The sequence below is a fragment of the Crocodylus porosus genome, unplaced genomic scaffold (assembly GCF_001723895.1).
Source record: "Crocodylus porosus isolate Cpor-Errol unplaced genomic scaffold, CroPor_comp1, whole genome shotgun sequence".
In the NCBI taxonomy this organism is placed as follows: domain Eukaryota; kingdom Metazoa; phylum Chordata; order Crocodylia; family Crocodylidae; genus Crocodylus; species Crocodylus porosus.
The window spans coordinates 62,779,613-62,801,677 of record NW_017728943.1 but is presented as its reverse complement, the minus strand read 5'-3'; the positions used below and the strand labels follow the sequence as shown (position 1 = coordinate 62,801,677).

The 22,065-nt window shown below is 43.0% G+C and overlaps 1 long non-coding RNA gene across 1 annotated transcript; it reads right to left on the bottom strand.

Annotated features, from left to right (window-relative positions):
- Positions 1–258: 258 nt before the first annotated feature.
- On the bottom strand, positions 259–8,522 carry LOC109319720. The gene is made up of 2 exons (XR_002103604.1): positions 5,236–8,522; positions 259–1,356 (listed from the first exon to the last, which is right to left on the bottom strand). It is a non-coding gene; the product is annotated as an uncharacterized LOC109319720 (long non-coding RNA).
- Positions 8,523–22,065: the final 13,543 nt, after the last annotated feature.

Sequence of the window (22,065 nt, the reverse complement as noted above, 5' to 3'; positions counted from 1 at the left end):
TAAAAGTACTACAGCTTTTATTTGTTTTATTTTCTTTTAGGGTTTTTTTTTTCTTTTGGCAACATCTTTCTTTTCATTTGATGGTCCTGTCATCCCCAGAACTGTATATGTTACTGATCCTGCCTGTATTCAAAGCTGTTATTAAGTGGAGTCTTTTAGATTTTAGAGAAATGATAATGGTTCCAAAGATGACAGAAAGTGGCAGCTGGTGACAAAAAACCCCCTTGATAAGACGACAACAGTAAATCAAACTACCGCCACTTTTTCGTTTCATGTTTGTTAATACCACCTCGCCTTTTGAAGTTTAAAGCAAGGTTCAAAAGAGCCAGGTGCTGAATCATAATATTAAAGCAAGTAAGGAGCTCCATGAAAGAGAGGAGATCTGAGAGGGGAAAGCAACAAACACGGCTTTCAACTGCCTTTTGTCGGCCTTTCTGCAGATGTCACCAGTTGTTATCCCCAGCAGAGGCTTCAAGCTTGTAGCAGTGCCTCTGGCTGATTCCAACTCAACGTTTCAAGTGTCAATCAAAAAGGAAGGACGCAGCTTAGGTCCTGGTCATTGTCCTGTGAAAAGAGCCAAGCATTTAACATTGATTTAGCTCCCTCAATATACAAAGATAGAGCCAGCTTTGTGCAGCAAAAGGGCCTTTGGCAAGGTTGCTTGTAGAGCAATTCCATTGCATCCGATGCTCCTTGGTTTAGCTGTCACACTGCGGTGTCTGGAGTCCATGAAAAGTTATTCAGGAATGAGTGATCAAATTAAAAAGAAATAACATGCTTTCCTAAATAGCAATGCAAGCTATAGAAAATGCTTTTAGCGTCATTTAGTCTTGAAAGCTTTTTAAAATAAAACTATTTCAAGCTTTAAAGTAGCATTTAACAAGGAGAATTAGATGTTTTAGGACAAGACAGGGCCCTTGTGAAACCTGTCTTCATCAGCCTTTAAGAGCAGTTGTATCCAAAATAATTTTTTGGTCAAGTTTTGCTTAGTTTGTGTTAAAATTACTTATATTTTACTGCTGTCCATGCACTTCATTACCCTTTTCAGTAGGAAAAAAATCTCCTGCATGAATTCCACTACTGTCTCTCTCAGCTTCCTGGCATATGACTCTGTGCCTTTTTCTTGTGTCAGATTGTCGCCTGCCTCTGTCTCACAATTTTTTTCAAAATCCCTCCGTAATTTTATTGCCAGCCAGTGCATTTCTAGTTTGGCTTTTACTCTGAATTCAAGGTGAGCAAACCAAGTCACTTGGCATTATCATGGATATAGCAGGTTGTGGTACCTCTTGAAACATTTAGCAGTCTCTCTTGTGGAGGGGAATAACTCTGTGAATGTAGCAAGAAACCACACCTTTGCTGCACACACTCACACACAAAAGAAAATAAACTAAGTCAGTGTAAAGCAATTTCATCATCTGCTTTAAATCATGTGGAATTCATACAAATGAAGAGAAGCAAGTTATTTCATTATAGGATTTTCCCTTAAAACTCTGTGCTATGAGAGAAGGGACATGGGACTACATAGACTCTGGTATGATGGTTATTATTACGGTCTTTATTCACCAAAGTATTTATGAGTGTACCTAACTTGAAGCCTACAAATAAGTCTGGTAGAGATATAGGAAAAGGCTTTGTTGAAGAATCTTGATATTTTGAACACATTTCTATTTTGCATGGTGGCATGCATTTGCTGTGTCACCACCATTGTATTGACATCTTTATTCAAATCTTGTTTGGAAATTCTGGTAAAATAGTGGTTAAAAAAGAGCATAGACAATATTATTTGGAATGGAAAATTTCAATAATGTCAATGGGTTTTCATTTAAAGAATTCACTTTAAGAAACACGGTCATTTTTCATTAAAATCATTTTCTGTAAAATACACTGACCAACCCATTCATGAGCAGTCCCTTTGAAGACAGGGGGAATACTAAAGCTAGGCATGTGCCTACGTGCCTTGGTGAATCAAGGGCTAAATTGCTTTTCTCCCTTTTCCTGCCGCAAATATTGCATGGATCCTCTAGAGTGAGTTCTGTACCAACAATCTGCATCACAGGCTTAGGCACTTTATATTACCAACAAATACTGTTAAAAAAACCACAGTTTATTCAAATAAGTAATTAATGCAAGTTCTGCTTTATTTTTAAATGTCCCTATGTTGGCATGCACATATACTTAGATAATCCCAGCTGGTACTCATTATACTTTGTTGTAGTCAGTTAACAAATAAATTGATTAATTGAGAAGAGCATTTCTGTTTTTCACTTGGATTTCTAAGTATACTTGCATTGTCTGAGTTTGTGCATTCACTTTCCATCGAACATTCAGGCAATCAACCTTCACTTGCAGAAAACAAGACCGAAACGTGCATATTCTAATACTTGCAGATAGACAATAGCACCAGAAACATGGTCATGAGAGTTGGGGTCCTCAAGAGAAAGAATGTAGCTCATTCTTCATGTTGACTTAGGAGAGTATATGGGCATACAGCCTCAAATTTCTGCTTTGTGCTAGTACGCAGCACCACTACTATGTGGGGAAGAGCAGGCTTCAAAGAGCTCCTGTGTAGCCACAACACCCACATGGGTAGAAGTTTGACCCTGCCATCCCCAGTGCACCTGGTGGGATAGCAACGCCAGCACTGTGCCAGGTGTCCACCTAACTCAGTGTCCTCCTTGCCCAGATCAGCAGGGAGGCCAGCAGATAAAGTGGTTGCCCATGTGACAATCTGATTCCCAGCCTGCTCCCTGGGCAACACAAGAATCCACTGCACTTCCACTGGGGGATTTGGAACTTGACAGCCAAGCCCTAAGTTGTGAATGGAAATAATACGTTCCCACTCACACTCATTCAAAATTTAGCCCAGTGAGAAAGTTGCTATTCATCACTTGTTATTGATTTATACCCTACTTTAAAAGTATTGATTATTTAATCAAGGAGGAGAAGCAACCCCACATCACCAAGGCAACTAGTCATCAGGGATCTGGGTTTTCTGTCTGCCACAGAAAAATATGGTAAAACACAAATTTTCTCATTTTAATGAGAAATACCAAGATTTTCTCATTTTGAGGGGAAAACCCCCCCAGATTTCCTCCTTTAAAGAAGAAAAACACAGGAAAGAGTGGATTTCCCCTTGCAGGCTGGCAGAGTTCCAGCCTGCAAGGGGCTGGGGGGAGCAAAAAGAGGGTGGTCAGGAAGGGGACGCCATGTGCAATTACACACTCACATGTGCCCATGGCCACCAGGCAGCCTGGAGAGCAGCTTCCACAGGTAAGTCTGGCTGTAGGGGTGGGGATTGAGGTCCCCATAGCAAGGGAAGGAGTTGGGCAGGGCTGAGGCTGGGGCTGCTGCTCAGCTGGGGCAGTGTGGGGGGTTTGGGGCCCAAGGCTGGAATGCGCGGCTGCAGGGTCTGGGTGGGGAGTGGCATGGGGCTGCAGGCAGCTTGTCTGTGGGGCAGCAGGCTGGCTCCCTGCCGCTGCGTGCATTCTCAGGGCAGCATGGGGGGGCACATGCCTCCCAGATCTGTGCACATAGTGGGTGGAGGTGTGGAGTGTAGGCTGCCCTCTGTGGGCTCAGGGCTGCCCACCCTGCTCCCCTCCTTCTGAAGCCTCTGTGGCCCAGCAGGTGGGACTCAGTTCGGCAAGGCAGAGTAGGGCAGGGAAGCTCAGTGCTGCTGCCTCACACCCCACACTGCCTGTCCAGCAGCAGCACAGAGTTGTACCCCTTGCTGCTTCTTGGAGGACAAGAGGCGCCTTGCCATGGTAGCACAGAGCTCCCAGCAGTGGCAAGAAGCTTCCCCACCCGTCCCCACTCTGCCCTGCTGCACCAGGTCCCATCTCTGCTGGGCCGCTGAGGCCTCGGGGGAGGGCAGAAGGGCAGGGAGCCCTAAGCCCACAGCTGGCAGCCTGAATTTGCCCCCACCGTGGGCTCCACTTCAGCCATGCCTCCCATAGGCAGCAGCCCGGGCTCAAGCACTGCTGCAGGGGGCAGGAGGCTGTGGATCCAGGTCCCTGGCCCCATAGCCCTGGCAGCGGGTGGTCCCCGCCAGCAGGGCTGGCAGGGGCGGAGGGCTATAGGTACACCAGTGAGGAGCACCAGCAGGGCCCAGAGGGCTTTAGGTCAAGAGTGACAGGCAATGGTATGGGCAGGGCACTGGCATATCAGGGCTGCTCAGCACCACAAAGCAGCTGTGGGGAACAGCCACAACTGGACCCACGTCAAACACCAACATTTATAGGTATATATTAGAATTAATTTTATTATCGTGATTGAGGCACTGGTAGGCTTTCAAATTGCTTTAAAATTGTAAATATAGCAATAAAATATTTTTGCTCAACTGATACCCATATATCTAGAGAGAGAGAGAGAGGGAAAGAAAGAGAGAGAGTTTAGTATATATAGTATAATGTGTGTGTGTGTGTGTGTGTGTATACACACACATACTATACACACACACACACACACACACACACACACACATACATATATATATAGTATATACCTATAGTATGGCATTTCATTTTAATCACAGAAAAACACAGATTTGGGGGGGTTTAATCACAGAATTTGCAAAAAATATATTTTATCAGAGAATTTGAGGTTTTTAAACAGAGAAAACTAGGATCCCAGGTAGTCATACTTCATGAACAACTAACGTGAACAGTTTATGAAAAGACCATAGGCAGAAAATTATTCCTGCCAACTATTTGGTGAATACTTATGACAATGATAATGAGACCAGGAGGTTGACAAAGCAATTCACAAACAAAATTTAAAATTGAATGAAGTTATCAGATAATTTATTCTGAGCAAATAATTCTACCACCTCTGCCACTGGGTAATTGAATTCAAAAACCAGGAAAAATTCAATGGAAAAAAATCATTAGATAATTTGGAATAATTAATATATTTGCAAGAACCACAATCCATTTGCTATGAAAGAGAAGCAAAATTTCTCTGAAGACCTGCTTCTTGTATACTCTTTTGCCATTTCTGTTAAATCAGATAAATATCCCTAAAGGCAAATCGTACCCATTTTGCAGATGGAGAAACTTTGGCACTGGGAAACTGAATTATTTGCCTATTGCATAGTAAATTTGGCCCCTTGTCCTTTCAAGTCCCCAGTCAACAGACTTCTCAAGTACTCTCAATCCCTTTCTCCCTTCTCTTTCCTCTTTTCCATCTACCCCACACTCTTTAAGTTACTTGTTTCTTTCTCCCTCAAACTTGGCTTACCTTCATTGCCCACATCTTTGATCCTGCTGTTGCATTGCTAAGCTCTTCTGTAGAAAGTCCTGCCACCACCTGGATTCCCATCACAACAGATTTATTCTTCTCTTCTTCAGTTGTACCATCTCCCTTGCTGAGTAGTGTGACATCACTGACTCCCATACAGACAATCCAAACCACACATTTACCTTTTCTGAGCTCTTGGTAAATGCACTAACCCAAGCTCTTTTAAGTGCTTCAAAGATATGTAAAGATTTGCCATTATCCTTCCTTTCTCCACTCCTTTCTGCTCCCCCTTTCCACTCCCTTTTTTTATACCAGTCCTGATATGTTTTGCTCTTACTTTTAACCAGTCCATCTAGCCCAGCAAACCCAGCCCCTCATACCTCCTGACCTCTCCTGTCTCCACTCTCACTGCCTCCTTCACCTTTCTTTGCAGACTTTCAGTTTTTCCAGCTTCCTTTGACTCACAATACAATCACACTATGGTTGTCACTGTTATAAAAATCTAATTCTTGCCTTTACCTGCCTCTTCAGTTACAGCCTTCTGAATTCTAACTCACTGAATACACCTTCTACAACTGTTACCATACGTTCCCCTCCTCAGAGTGCACCCTGGACTCTTTCCAATCCATCTTCCACTAGGCTCTCTCTTACTTCAGGCTCTCATTAAAGTTTCTGATGGCCCCTCTTAAGCCCTATAACTTTTAGGCCATCTTCACTTGCCTTCACTTCCTGTCTTCCTTCAGCACCATCAATTGTATGCCGCTGCTTGAAATCATGGCATCCTTTACCTTCTGGGCAGGGCATAATATGCATCCATCATCCTTTGGTTCTCCTTTTACCTTTCTGATTGTTCTTGCAGCACCTCATCCAGGGATTCTTTTCCCATTTTCTACCCATTTCAGATCCATTCTTTGTCATCTCTTCCACTGACCGCCCATCTCTCCGTCCTTTTATCTACTTCCATTGCTTCAGCTATCACCTTTGCGTTGGTAGCAAACACATTAATCTTTCTAGCCTGGCCTGTCTCCATCCAATTTGGTCTGTCTTTCTGTCAGTTTTCCCTAGATGTACTATCATGTATTTAAATGGAACCTTAACTCACCTCCCAACTCCTGCTTTCCTTTCTCTGTCACCACTGCTCTCTCAAACCTATAATTTACACATCATATTTTAACTCAGCCCCCCTCCTTCTTTAGCTCCACATGTGTAGGCCGTACCCACATCCCTGCTGCTTCTTCCTCAACAACATCCAAAATCCAATCTTTTCCTCTGTCCACACTGATAATGATTTCCCTCCTTATCTACTACAACCTCCTCTCTGACTTTTTTGTGCTGACCTTGCCTCATTCAAGTCCAATCAAAACCCTGCTGCTAAGATCCTCTCCCTGGCAGATTGTTTAATTAGGTCTCCCACAAAACAGACCCTGGTTTACTTTAGGAATTGTATGAGCAAGAACTCTAAGAATTTAATTTAATTCCATAGTTCTGATCATGTCACACTTCTGATTTGATTAAGAAGCTGATGCAGGATGGAGAGATTTCAACCGAGGATTGTTCATTCACCACTGTGGATGGAAAGAATACAGCACAACAAAGAGTTACTGGTTTGTCCCTTTATTAAAAACTATTATTTGTTATTAACAGGCTTTCCAGTGATTACCCGGTATAAAATTCTCATCTTTTGGATAGTGCTATAGCAAAACCCAATTGCACTTTGCTTTCAAAATTTCTTACAGTCTGTATACAGTACCAAATCTGTATTATTCCATTTAATGGTTGATTTATTTAGGAGTGGACAGAAGTAAAACACCTAGGACCATCTTATTAGGACTGTCTGGATTTCTTACCACTTCTTGTGATGTTATCTGGATTTTCCTGAAGAATCTGGCTGGTAAGAATAGTGTTTATCTTCCTCTATACTGTGCTGCATTGTGGTAATGATACAATACTTAGTCTTCCTTCTTAGGCTCTATCTGTCTACCATCTTCTGTTCAGTAAGTACACAGTTGTTGGAAGGCTTAAAATGGACATCCTAATTCTCTAAACTCAGGCATTCTCTGCAGACTGTACTGTTTAAGAACCTCACTTTTCAGGCTTGCAAAGAAGAACCTTTCTCTCTGAAACTCTGCTCATTTCTGTATTTCAGTGGGTGCTAGTGTATTTGCTCAGATAATACAGAAGACAGTGAAGAGATGTCCTTCAGCAAGCACTGAGGAAAATAGAGAGCATACAGTGAGAACAAATGCAAAATGTGATAATTTGGAAAGACTAACTGAGACTCCTTGATGTGAGCTGCAATCTGCATTTTTAGCAGGGAACCAGCTGCTTTATTTTGCGTATCCTATCCAAGCTTACTATGCTTACTCCTCGAGTTGAGAATGAACTTTCTGAGAATTTGCAAGTAAAGCTGTTAATTAATTTAAGAATTAAAATTAATTCCAAATCAGGATATATAAGAAATCTATATCTGTGTTTTCTTTGTCCCACATAACCTTATGAACAGAACAACACAAACATCTCAGACCTTTCACATACTTCAAATGAAGTGAAAGTCTATGCACTGAAAATTTTTGCAAAAATTGATCTGTAATTAAACCAAGTTTATATAGATTGCTGTGATTATATATATTACAGAGAGTTTCAAGTCAACTGCTCAGAAAACTCATAAGAATTGTCATATCAGTGACAACGCAGCCAATCACCTCCCTATTTCTACAACTAATTTGCCTGCAACACTTCTTTGGTTGCAATGACTCATAGTACAAGGTCATATATGGCAGAATTCTCTTTGGCAAAATTGTTGCTATTCTTGAAATATTGTGTGACTGCCAGCTAGGCTACACTTTAGTACATGCATAGGTCCCAGTGGCTCTCCTGCCACATCTACATTGCTGTTGGAGCACAGAAGAAAACCCTTAAAACACATTGATTATAGGACTCAGAGATTGGACTGTCCTGCTATTTTTCCCTGCTATTCTTCAGATAACATCTCTCTCATTATTATTAGTTAACTCTTTTCGGGGGGGGCAGTAAAAACAGAAACCCTCTAATCAATAAATCAGTTACAAATTTAGGGCCAGATTCACCTATATGTCTGCCATTTTGTTTGGTAAATGCACCTTAATTTCCACTCTATCTTGAGTAGTTTAATACTTTGTGCCAAAAGTTTGTGTTTAAAAAAATACACATGGCAAATCTTTCAGCATTGGGGGTCATCCTTCATGGTCGAGGTTGATCACTCCCATGGGTCAAGTGAAGGGCTGTAAATGAGTTTGTTGATGGCTAAGAAGGCTGATTCTAGAGTCACAGACTCTCTGACAAATGCCACAGGTGGTGGTTACAGAAAGGGTCCGACCACGAATTTCTCAATCTTGTTTCCTTTCCTTCTGTTTCTGTCATTTTTCCACCTCTAGGGCAAGTTGATTTTTCGTACAAGTTGTCACCATGTAGATGAGTCCCAAAGTTGTGGTGTCAGTGCTACACTTAATGTATGCCTTGAGGGTATCCTTGAAGCATTTCCTTTGACCCCCATGTGCTCTTTGTTCTTGACTAAGTTGGGAGTATAGCAGTTGTTTTGGTAAACAGACATCAGACATGCACACACAATGCCCTATCCACTGCAACTGATGATGAATAATTAATGTTTTCATAGAGGTGGTGTTAGTGTCAGTGAAGACATTGGCATTTATGCTACGATCCTCCTACTTTATGCTAATGATCTTCCAGAGGTAGACTAGTGATGGCATTCAAGGCTTTTCAGGTGGTTCCTGTAGGCCACCCAAGCTTCACAGCCATATAGAAGAGCTGGGATTACCACAGCCTTATATAGTAGGAGCTTTGTTTGAATCCTGATGTCATGATCATCGAACACACAATGCCTCAGTCTTCTGAAGGCAGAACTGGTACATCGCATCCTGTACTGAATCTCCTTGTCAATGTTGGCCTTCTTTGAGAGATGGCTGCCAAGGTATGCAAAGTATTCAACATTCTCCAGCTCCTGTCCATCAATGAGGATCTTTGCTAGGGGCAGGGGTGAGGGGGAATGATTGACCCAGAGCAGGATGTTTTTCCAATATTAGGGGTCAGTCCTAGGCACTGGTATTCTTGAGAGAAGCAGTTAAGAGCCATTTGTCCTCCTCAGTATGTGCAGTCACAGCACAATCATCAGCATGCTGAAGTTCCACAATTGAGGCCTGTCAGGATATCACCATGTATGGGCACAGACTTCTGCGTCCCATTGACATTCACTTGTTGTTCCTATGCCGGACAGATGCCAGTCAGTTGATTAGGTCAGTGCTCCTCTCAGTTCTCTCCTGCCACAACTTGATGAATTAATTAAATTAGGGAGGGGTGATGACTTCCCCAACCTGGTACTGACCGTCGCCCATAAAATGCAAGGCCAGGCAAATGAAAAGAAAAACTTCTTGCAACAAAAAAACCATATAGGGACCTGACGTATCTGCTTGCTCAATTTTCCCCACAGTGCCAGGGTTTTTAGTGGCTGTTGTCCCTCCTGCTCCCACTCAGTCCACAAATTCTGATCACTGCAGCCACAATTGAATTTTTTTTTCTTGCTTTAAAATTGGCATCTTGCTGGCTTAATTAGCCACCTGTTAGGGCAAATTAATGTGGAAACACATTTACAGGCTCCCCACAAGCTCTATAGACCCTGTGGATCTGCTGCCCTGTTCCCAGAGACTTCAGTCCAGACCGGCAGTGGATCAATTGCCCTGTCTGCTGGCCCTGTCTTCTCCTTCTCACCTCCTGTTTCCCGTGTGGCACATAGTGCTGGAAATAGCTCCTGGAGCTTGGGTAGAGCCAATCTGGCTCAGCTGGTGAGTTGGTAAGGCTGACCCTGGGTGGACTGGAAGCTCCCTCCTGAGCATGGCCACACTGCTACTGCAGAATTCCCCTGGGCAGGTATCATTGATCTTCCCACAAGGCCAAAGTAACTCTAGTTTTGACACAAAAGTGGGAGAGACTGAAAAGGTTTCCATCCATCCTGTCCTACACTCAGTGCCAATGCCATGTGGCAAACAGTCACAGATCAGCATCTTGATGACCTCAAGAAAGGTGGAAAACAAAACTGGTGCAATCATGCAGTCCTGTGTGACGCCAGTTTGAATAACAAAGAACTCCATAGCAGAGCCACTGCATAGGACGGAGGTAGTCATGTAGTCATGAAGGGGTCTTAGATTGGTGATAAATTTCCCTGGGCAGCCAAACTTTAATAAGATCTTCCATAGGTCATCATGGTTAACAGAGTCAAAGGCTTTGGTCAAATCAAAAAAAGCCATATACAGTTCTCGGCATTTTTCCTGAATCTGCCAGGCTGCAAAAATCATGTCCATGGTGCCTATCAATGGTCTGAAGCCTCATTGAGACTTAGGAAGGATTTCTACAGAAAGAGGGAGCAGTCAATTCAGCAGAATTTTAGCAGGGATCTTCTCAGCAATGGAGAGGAGGGCAATACCTCAATAGTTTCTACAGCCAGACCTACCTCCCTTTTTAAAAATGGTGACAATATTGACATTCCTTAGCTCAGTGGGAATTTCCTCAGTGTTCTAGATTTTGAGAAACAGATTTTTGCAAATCCTCATATCATTGATGAAATAACATTGTAGCATTCTCTTTGGGCTTCTTGTTTAATGGCTCTATGATATTTTTAATATTTCTAAAAAGCTAAGGAAATTCCCAGATAAGAATAGTACCGTAACATGAATTTATATCTGTATGTATAAGCAAGAAAGCTAAAAAAAGGGGGGGATATTGCAGGGATGGTATATTTATCCCCAAATTGAGCATTACAAAACCAGGAAACAGAGTTACAGCTAAAACATTCAAGTAAAATTTAAATAGATGTTTAAATAGATCAGAGAAACCAGAGATCTTTAATCTTACCCTGTGGCGATAACTGGAGGGGAAATGTATGGAAAAATGGAATTTGTCTTTTACAAAATCAGTTCAATTCAACACTAAAATGCCTTCATCATAATCAACATTTTTTATTGAAATATGAGCAAAGCAGAATTAATGTTTGGATTTCTCTGTTGTCTTGTTCAGTGTACTGAGCTTGTCTCTGCTCCATCCCTGCCTTCCCATGTCTGTTTCTCTTTACCCTTCTAACATCTTATTTCTCTTCCTCTCTCTCTTAGCCCTCATGGGGCCAAATATAGTCATAATGTAAGCAAGCATAACTTACTGCAGTCAACGGGGTAGCCCCCTACTTACACAAGGGCTGGATTTGGCCTACTGCAGTAGGTGAATGGCCAGTGGAATTCTACTCCTGTCCTTCTTTAACTAACTCTATCTAACAAATATTGCCACTCAGGGAATTAAAGATCTCTCTGACAGTTTCACAGTATTTTTGCTCTCTTCCTGTGTGATTGTGCTTTCCTTTCATTCAAACACCCAGAAAAATGCATCACTCATAGCCACTCTGATGGCCCAATATATTCAATCCCAACCTTCATGGTTCTAATGTGGTTGCCCCTATGAATATTATATCTGTGAACTCTTCATTTTCCTCAGAGGTCAAAGAAAGATAAATCCCAGAAGCAATTTTGTATAAGCAAGTACACACAAGTATCTTGCATATCCATTTAAAAACTTTTTTGAACAAAAAATGCTGTATATTATCTCCTTAGAGGTCATAAGATTATGTATTTACATTTTTCAGTGCAGTGGGAGTTAATGCTTCTGGTTGCCATTGTGTCCTATGGAAATAATGGCTTCTGGCCACCACCGGTTAGTAGATGCAAACAACAGAATACAAGACAACTGCTTTGCTAATGCACGAACCATTGTGCATCCAGTGGCTCCTGCCTTATCCATAAAGAATGATGGCCTGAAAGTATCAGTGGAAAAATTATACAATCGAGGGAGTGCAATTCATAATTTCATTTTACATCAGGACTTCCTTTTTTAACTATAATTACCATACATCATCTAACATAAGTGCCTCTCTATTACCAGCTTTGTTGAAAGCTGCAGAACAGAGACATAAAGTTTAATTTACTTCTATTTCTGAATACAGTATTCAGTATTTGCACTGTTCTTTCATTACCAGATTTCACCATGAACACACTGTGGTGAATATTTTGACTTGTCTGCTACCCTATAAACATCCCATTGAGCTGTACAGTATTTTCAGTGACTTTGTACACTACAGTTTATAACCCACCACATCAAAAGATTACAGTCATCATCACCTCCTATTGCTCATTGCTGTGTGAAGGTCTTGTGACAGTGCCTCCAGCCATCTTTTTTCAAAGCTAATATGACTGCAAAGGATAGCAGGTCATTGATCTATTGTTATTGTTTGTGTCTCTAAAGTTAATAATTAGAGATATTGTGTTCATCCCTTTCATTGAAGAATTTTCAGGAACTACCCATGAGGCAACTAGTATTATACCTATTTTATAGTTGGAAAAAATTAGGCAGATAGGGTTTGAGAGCCAGATTTTTATAATTGACAAGTTGTGGTTGATGCTTCTGGTTTTGATTGCCCAAGTTGAAGTACATATGGGCAGGATTTTCAGACCAGCTGAATACCCACAACCTCAGCTGAAGTCAAAGGAAGCTTCAAGTACTCAGCAGCTCTGGAAATAAAGATCTCAGGATTTCAAAAAGCTGAGGTAACACCAATTAGTGGACTCAACTGAAAACTGTGGCCTAAATTACTTGCCTGACATAACAAAGTTGTGCTCTGAAGTTGTGCTCAGAAACCAAGAATCTTGAGCTTTGGGCCTTTGTATTAAGCACTACACATTAGAACTACATCAATAATTGTTTTTTCAGGTCAGTGGTCAAACTGAAAAACTGCAGAGAAAAAAATTGTTCTGAGCTGCACTGAAAACATTTCTTTTCCTTTTTTGTTTGTGTTGTTTTAAAGGAATAGAAAAAGTCATTTCTAATTGAATAATACTCTTCCTTTTGGACATTTTTTATTACAAAACACTGAAAATTTATAAAGAAACCTAAACTCACAAGGGAACTTAGATGATATTCACAAAATTGAGAAAGGTGTTGGCCTCTCTTGAACTCAGATGCCCACTGGTTAGGGCACTAATGAGGAGACCCAGCAGGAGACCAAATTCAAGATTGAGCTTGATGCAAAGAGGTTATTTGTCTTCAAGTATTGCCATAGAATATAAGGGGGGAAAGGGGATGGGATTTCATAGATTTCACAGACATTAGGGGCTGGAAGGGACCTCATGAGATCATCGGGTCCAGTCCCCCTACCATAGGCAGGAAGTCAGCTGGGATCAAGTAACCCCAGCAAGAAATATATCCACCTGTTTTTTGAAAGAGTCCAGGTGCTTGCACCACCTCTGGGGGGAGTTTGTTCCAGACTCTGGACACATGCACCATAAAGAACTGTTTTCTTATGTCTAGTTTAAATCGGCCTTCCTGGAGTTTACGGCTGTTAGACCTTGTTATCCCTTTGGGAGCTCTGGTGAACAGATGTTCTCCCAGGCCCCGTTGTACCCTTCTTACGAAGTTGTAGGCTGCCACCAGGTCCCCCCGAGCCTTCTCTTCTCCAGACTGAAGAGTCCCAAGTCCCTCAGCCTCTCCTTGTACGGCCTTCCCTCCAGGCTTTGGATCATATGAGTGGCTCTCCTCTGGACTCTCTGAAGCTTCTCCACACCCTTCCTCAAGTGGGGCAGTGGCCAATACCGGATGCCACACTCCAGCTTCAGTTTCACCAGGGCCAAGTAAAGTGGGAGGATGACTTCCCTGATTTTGCTTGAGATGCATTGGGGCATGCATGCCAGAGTTTGGTTTGCTTTGCCAGCCACAGCATTGTATTGGTGGCTCATATTCATCTTGTGGTCAGTCAAGACCCCCAAGTCCCTTTCAGTCATGGTGCTAGCATAGCACTCCTGAGTCGCTAAGTATGCTGAGGGTTCTTCCTGCCAAAGTGCAGCACCTTACACTTTTCTACATTGAAGGCCATCAGGTTTTGGTCAGCCTACCTTGAGAGCATGTCCAAATCAGCCTGTATCCTTAGCCTGTTCTGTGGAGTGACCTCCCTCCCCCCTAATTTGGTATCATCCACAAACTTGGCCAGTTCACATCTGACTCCTGAATCCAGATCATTAATGAAGATGTTAAAGAGTACTGGCCCAAGTACCAAGACCTGAGGGACTCCACTGGTCACCCTGTGCCACGTTGATTTGCTCCCATCAACTAGTACTCTTTGGGTCTGACCCGGTAGCCAGTTGCTTAGCCATCAGACTGGGATCTTCTTCATCAGTTTTAGGGGTTGTGCCCAAGTCCCTTAGTTAGTCTAGATCCAACATATCAAAACGGTCTGCTGCAGAAGTGTTGAAATGGTTCATATTTTCCTTTTCAAACAAAACGATTTACCAAATTCATAAATAGTTTTGCTTGTCCCAAACCTGTGTTTTTCATTGAATTATTTATTTCTTCCTTTTCTATCAGACTTCTTCCAGATGGACTCCTTCCATTATCAGACTTTGGTCCCTGGTACATGTAGTCCACCAAAGTGCTTCATCTTTTTTTACACTGCAATACTGTCTTTTCAGTCTTGAAAATAACATCCATCTTTACTGCGTGTTCCTTTGATTCCAAGTATACATTTCCTACACATCCTTGTCCAGTTCTTTGCTTTTGTTTCATCATGTATTTCCCTTGTTTCTACATCATACTTTCCTAGCTGATAGCACTTTGGAGAAGTGTGAAGACTTATTCAAATACATCCCTGCATGGCAATGCCATGATTTTGCTAAATTTCCTATGGATCTCTATTAAGTCTTCAATCTTCATTCTCGTTGCATGGTTTCCGGAGTGTCATATTACATACATATTAAATCCTTGTCAAACACTCAGAATTGCCAATTCCAGTATACAGATATGAGGCTCCCTGAATAAAAACAAAGTCAACAACAGCAGCAGCAACATTAAGAATACATCTAGTATTCTTTCTATTTGCCTTCTCCATTTTTGCACCTTTAGCATTGATATTTTCCAGAATTTCTTTATGGTTTCAAGGTCTAAAGACTCACCTTTAAAAAAAAAAATCAAAGCTGAGAGTCTAATGTATTCATATGACTCCAAGGCCAATGCTTTAAGAGACTTGCAATAAAACTGCCAGAGTTGGTAACACTGAAACTGAAAAAACAAGGGTTATCCATGAAAAAAATGATGTACACATGTAGTTCCATTTATTCCAATGCGATCATGTACATGAAGTTAGTCATACATGTAGATGCTTACAGAACAGGCCTTCACATAGTAACATGTCTTTTAAAATATTATTGAATGCCAGTAAAAGCTGATAACTAACCTGTATAAAACAAAACCTGTCAAAATATTTTCACTTTAATTTTGATCTTACCATTATGCCAGCAAGAAGTTTATTATAACTAAAAGGATTGTAATATTACTTTACTTTGATTACATTGATAGTTACTTTAAAAATATTCTGGGGCCAGCTGGTCTATCTTCTCAGCTGGTGCAAATTGGCATTCCTCCAATCTCTCATGAGATAATGTGAAGGAGGCTGCTGGTGACATTTGGATTTACAGCAAATCAAAACAGTACCACAGCCTAGTTTTCTCACTGATTTCAGTAGAGCTACACACATTTACATCAGCTGAAGATCTAGCTTCTTGGGTATTTGCTATCATGGAAGTTACGAGCAGATATTACTTTTCCTCTGAACGGTTTTAATCCAGCATCTTGTTTTCTCATTTCATGGCAGCCACTCTTCCCCATATTCCGTCCAAATCTGGCTCTGAAGTTCACTGTCCTCCTCTTTTAGGGTCTCACTTCAGTTTTAATTATGAAACCAACTAGATTTCACCTTTGCTTAAAGTGCTTTCTGGCTTGCTATCTGTAATCACGTTCATTGTGAAACTCAAAGCTAAGTCAAGAATCGTTGCTTTTTCATGGCTCCATCTTTTATATCTGTTGTGTTCGAAAGCAGTCCTTACTGCTTTTGTTGTCATTACTTCTGGGCTTCACTCCATTAGCTAGTGAACGGGACTTCTCTCATTGCTTCCTCTCAGTAAATACTGTAACATTCAGCCTCCTTTCATGCTTGTGCTTTTAAAGAAAGTCTTTGTACGATTAAAGATATGAAATTGCTAGATACAGGCCTGCATTCATTGTTCTCCTTTTAAAGATTTAATCACACTTAATGGCTCTCTTGAAAACTTGAATTTTCCATTTTGATGTTTTTACCCCACTGAAAGAGTTTACTAATAATCTTTTCAAGTGTTTTCTCCTTAAATGAGCTATTCAATAAGTTTAATGCAGAAATGTAAGATTTAGGGGAAAAACAGAAAATAATTTAAAATATATTCTGGGGTATCTTTTCTTGGGTATTGATAGTTGGGGTTGTTCAACTGTCAGCAGAAATGACAGGGAGGACAAACATACCTATCCCAGTTCCAGGAGGCTGCCTGGAGAGAGAAAAAGCCTTTGAGACCAACTTCTAGGTAGATGTTTCTCCACTTTGAAAGCCCCGACCTGGAAAATCACCCAGTAGTTAATCCTGTCCCGTATTATTCAGTGTCTGTACACACTCACTGAAAGAGCCACTGAGACCCCAGAGGCCAAAGACCCAGCACAATGTGCCTTCACATCAAATGCAGACCACACCAGCAACCAGCTGTCTGAATACCTAATCAATTCAGCATCTGGGGATGCAGAGGAGCTATCCAAAGCTGAGGAGTTGCTCATATAAAGAGGGAAGTAATTAAAAAAAACTCCTTTATAACATTCTGCATTATTGAATGTTGGCACTTTGCAGGCCGGGGGTTCCCGCCAGACTCCTCTGTGCAGTCAGGCAATCAGATAGTCATGGTAGCAAAATTCCCTCTCTATATATATGACAAACCAAAAACAGCACCCAGTCCCATTACATATGGACCAGGTGGAGGAGGCCCATGCAATTGTGTCCCTGAAGCTTTATTACTACAATACGCTATTTCTAGAAATAAAGCCATACGCACTGTGATAGGAAATGTATCCTCCCATTTACCTAGTAACACAAGTTATTTTGCTCTTTTCAGTGCCTCCATGTTGATTTTTAAAGCCCTTCAAGTTATAGGACTTTCCTGTCTGAGATACCACCTTTTCTTCTTCTAACATGACAATCTGGAACAATAAAAAGACTTGTGTGTGTGAGAAATTGAGTATTTGTAGCAGATCAACTTTTGTAGCTGTACAACTTTCTCTTGCAAATTACAAGGGCTGGTGATCTCAACGTGTTCAGGGCTAAGTGGAAACTTTGTTCCTTTGGCTTGCCTTCCCAAACATGTTTTTTAAATCAGTATATGGACAGACAGTCCATACAAAACCATAAATAAGTGCATGAATACAAATATAAACCAAGATATACCTATACACTTACACGCGGGAAAGGGAGAAAAGCAATTGCTACTGTTATTTATTTATATGTTCAAATATTTGGCAATTGCTCAAAAAATCAGTGGTGAGGGTCATGTAAGTCAGCAGGTACAAAGATAGCAAAATTAAGAGTATAAATTAAATGTAGTAGGGGTAATATTTCATCTAGCTGTCTCAGGGCTTATACCACAACAATAAATCCTGAAATACATTAGATTAGGTAGATTTGATGTGCCAATCTTCACTTAAATATTTTGGGTTTGATCCCAATAAAGTTAATGGAACTAGGATCAGACCTTTATTGTTCCAATGCTACCAGTGAGACTTGACTGAAGCAAAGAAGCAATTCATTTTTTATACTAGTCTTCCAGGCTGGGATTTTTTGAAAGCATTTCACATTAACTTAATTCTTCTCCCACTGAAGTTAATGGACTTCAGTTGACTTTTCAGGTTGAGTTTGTCCATTGCCTTCAATGAGAGCAGAGTTAAGCCATTGTTAAGCATTTTTGATAATTCCAGATTTAGGGCCTTGTTACACCTTGCACTTAGCATGTGCTAATTTTAATTGGAGGTAAAATTAGCATGTGCTTTGACTAGTAGCATGTTAAGGTTAATACCCTCTGCCATGTGCATTGCACTGACCACTGACATGGTTTTAGAGGGCTGGCAAGTAGGGGTGGGCCTAGGACCCAAGCTGGCTCTGTGCTTGCCCAGCTCATCTGCTCTCAGGGAAGGGATAGGTGGCCCAGATTATGGACTGCCAGGACCTAGCAATGTCCCATCATGCCTGCCTGCCCCTGCCTGCCCTGACTGGGTTGCTGCTTCCCCTACATCCTCAGATCTAGCCACCTGCTCATGATCCTCCCCACCACCCAGATTGAGCCAGCTGCTGTCCCTTCCCTACCCCCACAAGGCTCCCTCCATTCCCCTGAGGGCTATCCCTCTTCCCCCTGGCCTTCATGCTTCACCCTCACATCCAGTGTCACTTGGTTTACCTGCACTGCCAGTGCTGTCCCAGGGGAGCAGGCAGGGAAGGAAAATCCAGCTGCCTGGCCACCACCACTGCCACTGCCACCACCACTGGACTGCTACTGCTTTCCAGGCTGAACCCAGACCAGAGAGTGGTGGCAGCAGGGGAGCACTATCCATTCCTCCCACCACTAGCTTGGATCTAGCTAGCCCTCAAATCACCCCAAATCACTGCTTATCCCTCCCCCCTCTTCCCAGATTGGGCCTGCCACACACCTGGCTCTCTTCCCACATCAGGCCCTCTGTGCTGCCTACTCTTTTCTGCTAGCATGGATTAAACCCACTGCACCACACTGTGCTACCTAGCCCTCTGCACTAGGCAGGAAAGACAACTGAGGTCAGGTGACCCCAGCAAGGTGACCATCCAGTTTTCTTTTGAAGATTTCCAAGGGTAAGTGATTGCACCACCTCTGGAGGGAGTTTATACCACAGTCTGGACACCCTAACTGTGAAGAAATTTTTCCTAGTGTTAAGCCTGAAATGGTCTTCCAGGAGTTTGTGGCCATTACTCCTGTTTTTCTCCAAGGGTGCCCTGGTGAACAGTTGTTCACCGAGCCCTTGATGTATTTCCCTGATGTAGCATTAAGCCGCTACCAAGTCCCCTCTCAGCCTTCTCTTTTTTAGGCTGAAGAGACCCAAGTTCCTCAGCCTTTCCTTGTATGGCTTGTCTTGCAAGTCTCTGATAATTTGGGTGGTTCTTCTCTGGATTCTCTCAAGCTTTCCCATATCCTTGTTGAAGTGTGGTGGATGCAGTACTCCAGCAGTGGTCTCACCAATGCTGAGTAAAGCAGAAGAATCACCTGCTTGGTTTCACTTGAGATGCATCGGTTGATGCATGCCAGAGTATTGTTTGCCCTGCTGGCTTCAGCATTGCACTGATGGCCCATGTTTATATCATGTTCTATTATTACACCTATATCCCTTTCAGTGGTGGTGCTAGTCAGTATGGTGCTACCGAGCCTGTAAGTATGTTGGGGACTCTTCATCCCTAGATGGAGTGCTTTTCACTTTTCAATGTTGAACTTCATCTGGTTCTGATCTGCCCAACTTGCCAGCCTGTCTAGATCTGCCTGTATCTGCAGCCTATTTTCAAGCATGATCATGCTTCCCCATAATCCACAACTTGGCCAGTGAGTGTTTTATCCCCACATCCAAATGATTGATAAAGATGTTGAAAAGCACTGGACCAAGCCTGGACCCCGAGGGACACCACTGTCTGCTTCTCACCAGGATGACACAGATAGGTTCATTAGAACACTCTGGGTCCTACTCCGCAGCCAGCTTCCTACCCACCCAATTACTGAGTAGTGCATCCTGCAATCCTCCAATTCTCCTGTGAGATCATAGGATACCAGATCAAAGGCCTTTTGGAAGTCTAGCATACAATGTGAACCTCCTCTCTCTTATCCAGGTGGTGAGTTACCTGGTTGTAAAAGGAGATGAGATTGGTAACACAAGACCTGTCCATGATGACACGATGCTGGCTGTCATTCAGAATCCTACATTCTGGAAGCCTTTCACACACAGACTCCTTGATGCATTTTTCCAGAATTTTCCCTGGGATAGAAGTTAGGCTAATTGGCCTATAGTTGCCCAGGTCCTCTCTCCTCCCCTTCTTGAAGATGGGCACAGTAGCCCTCTTCCAGTGCTTCAGGGACCTCCCCCTATCACCACAAGTTTTGAAAGAATTTTGCCAGAGGTCCTGCGATGACTTTGACCAGTGCTCTCAGATGGAGTTCATCTGGCCCTGCTGACTTATAAATATCTAACTTTTCAACTGATCATGCACCAGCTCAATGTCAATAGTAGGAAGGCAGTCATTCCTGCCATGCCCATTCTAAATATTATCTAGTATGACTTTCCCCTTAGGGCAGTGAAATACTGAATCAAAGTAGTCATACAGGAGTTCAGTTTTCTCCTGAGTGTCAGTAACAAGTTGTCCTGAACTGTTAAGCATTAGCCCCATGCTTCCATTTGTTCTCCTCCTGTTCCCTATATATTACCTAAAGAAGGACTTCTTATTGTCCTTGATTTCTGTTGCTAGTTTAAATTCAGTCATCACCTTAACCTTTCTAATCTGCTCCCTACAGGTGTGGGTTGCTGTTGTATAGTTCTTCCTGGGGACTGTTCCAAGCTTCCATTGTTTGTATGCCTCTTTCTTCTTTTTCAAGAGGACCATGATATCCTTATTAAGCCAAGAGGGCTTACCAGCTCTTCTGCTACCTTTCCTCCACATGAGCTGACTAAAACCAGTTAGAAATAATCATCAATGGAAGAGGATTATCTCTGAGCTGCTCAGAGGGCACATGTTTGCCTACCCTAATGTGTGGACGCTCCTGGTTTAAGGGCTCTAAATACATATTTAAGAGGGTTGTGAGAAGCTTTGGTAGCTGATTCAATTCAGAGGAGATTTGGCCCGATTTGGGAACCAAATCTCTGAATCCAAATCAAATTGGGAGACAAATTAAAAGCTTTGAATCAATTTGAAGCATCCAAATTTATTTGGAAAAGCTTCGGAAAAGATTCAGCCACTTCAGAGATTTGGCCACAGACTAAACAGGCAGCTGACACAGCTGTCTCCAACTGGTAAGTCTGTTGGGATTGGCAGAGGGGGAAGGAAAGGGGCATGGGGAAGGGAGGGGTTGGAACTGGGGTTGGGACAAGCTGCCCAGCCAGGGCAGGGGGGTGCATTACTCGGGGCGGGAGGTGGGGGGATGTGGGATGCAGGTGCAGCAGTGCTAGAAGTGGGAGTCATGCCCTGCTGCCGTTTGCCCAGCTGGGGCAGGGGGGAGCAGCATGCAGGTGTGACTCACTCCAGGCAGAAGGAGCAAGTGGCAGCAGGGCACAGCACCCACTCCCAGTGCTGCTGCATCTGCATCCTGTGCCCCCCCCACCATTGGCTGGCAAACGTTGGCAGGGCAGAGCCCCTGCTCCCAGTGATGACGTGGGTGCAGCAGAGCTGGGGGCAGGGGCTATGCCCTGCTGCCACCTGGAGTGAGCCGCACCTGCATTGTGCCCCCACCTGTGCTAGCTGGGCAAGTGGCAGCAGAACATAGCCCCCACAGCTCCCCTCCCTGGGGCAGACGCAGAGGCAGAGGCAGAGGCAGAGGCAGAGGCAGAGGCAGGCACAGATGGAGGATCCATGGGAAATGCCTCCTTGGCTGTCCTGCCCAGTCCCATCCCTCACCCAGCCCCAGTCTCCCGGCACTTAAAAAAAAAAATCCTGCACTCACCAGCTCTGGCAACAGTAATTGGGGCCTCTGAGGTTTCATGGCAGAGCCCCCCTCTGCAGCACAGGGTAGTGGGGGGTCAGTGGGGATCGCCCCTCCCACTTGGAACCCATGCGGCAGCTGCCTCATCGCGTGGGTATAGCATGGTTCAGCAGGGTGCCACATGCTGTCTGGGAGCTGGCTACCACTC